The following is a 631-nucleotide window of genomic DNA, read 5'->3' on the forward strand; positions in this document are numbered from 1 at the left end:
GTAAAACAGGTCTCTTTCTTAAACAGAAGCCTGTCATGCTTAACTTTTGAGAATATAAGTAAATCTTTCTTTAAAAGCACTCTGTCCTGCTTAACTTAAAATAATAGAAAATAATAGAAAGAAAAACATTCTTGTAACAGTGCACATTTAGTGCATTTAGTACAATTGAGTTCAGTTGAGGTATTATTTCAGCTTTTCTAATGCTAATCAGCTGCTCCTGTTTGTAAACCCGCTTGTTCCCATGATTACGCATCATAACTCATCATCATTATTCATCTATGAGGGTCTCACTTCACGAATTTGCGTGTCATCCTTGCACAGGGGCCATGCTAATCTTCTCTGTATCGTTCCAATTTTAGTATATGTGCTACCGAAGTAACACTGAGGGGTGTGAGGGTCTCACCACAGCCACTCACACTGCTCACGCGCAAACACGTAAACGTTGGTGTAAAAGATGGAGCAGCACGGCTGTGCAGCGTGTGATCTGGACACAAGCGATGGAGGCACAACTTGTAGAACTTTGGAAAGCTCATCCGAGCCTTTTCGATGTGGCCTCACAAAATTATCACGACCACAACAACCGTGAAAATAGTTGGATTTACATGCTGCTCAATCACAGCTGCCTGATCAA

At 41.2% G+C, this 631-nt stretch overlaps 1 non-coding gene across 1 annotated transcript; it reads right to left on the reverse strand.

Annotated features, from left to right (window-relative positions):
• Positions 1-276: 276 nt before the first annotated feature.
• On the reverse strand, positions 277-382 carry LOC146685593 (U6 spliceosomal RNA). Its single transcript, XR_014916992.1, has one exon. It is a non-coding gene; the product is annotated as a U6 spliceosomal RNA (small nuclear RNA).
• Positions 383-631: the final 249 nt, after the last annotated feature.

Source organism: Copadichromis virginalis, linkage group LG19, assembly GCF_057382275.1.
Source record: "Copadichromis virginalis isolate Kocher_CV1m ecotype Utaka linkage group LG19, C_Virginalis_male_GT1.1, whole genome shotgun sequence".
Lineage (NCBI taxonomy): Eukaryota > Metazoa > Chordata > Actinopteri > Cichliformes > Cichlidae > Copadichromis > Copadichromis virginalis.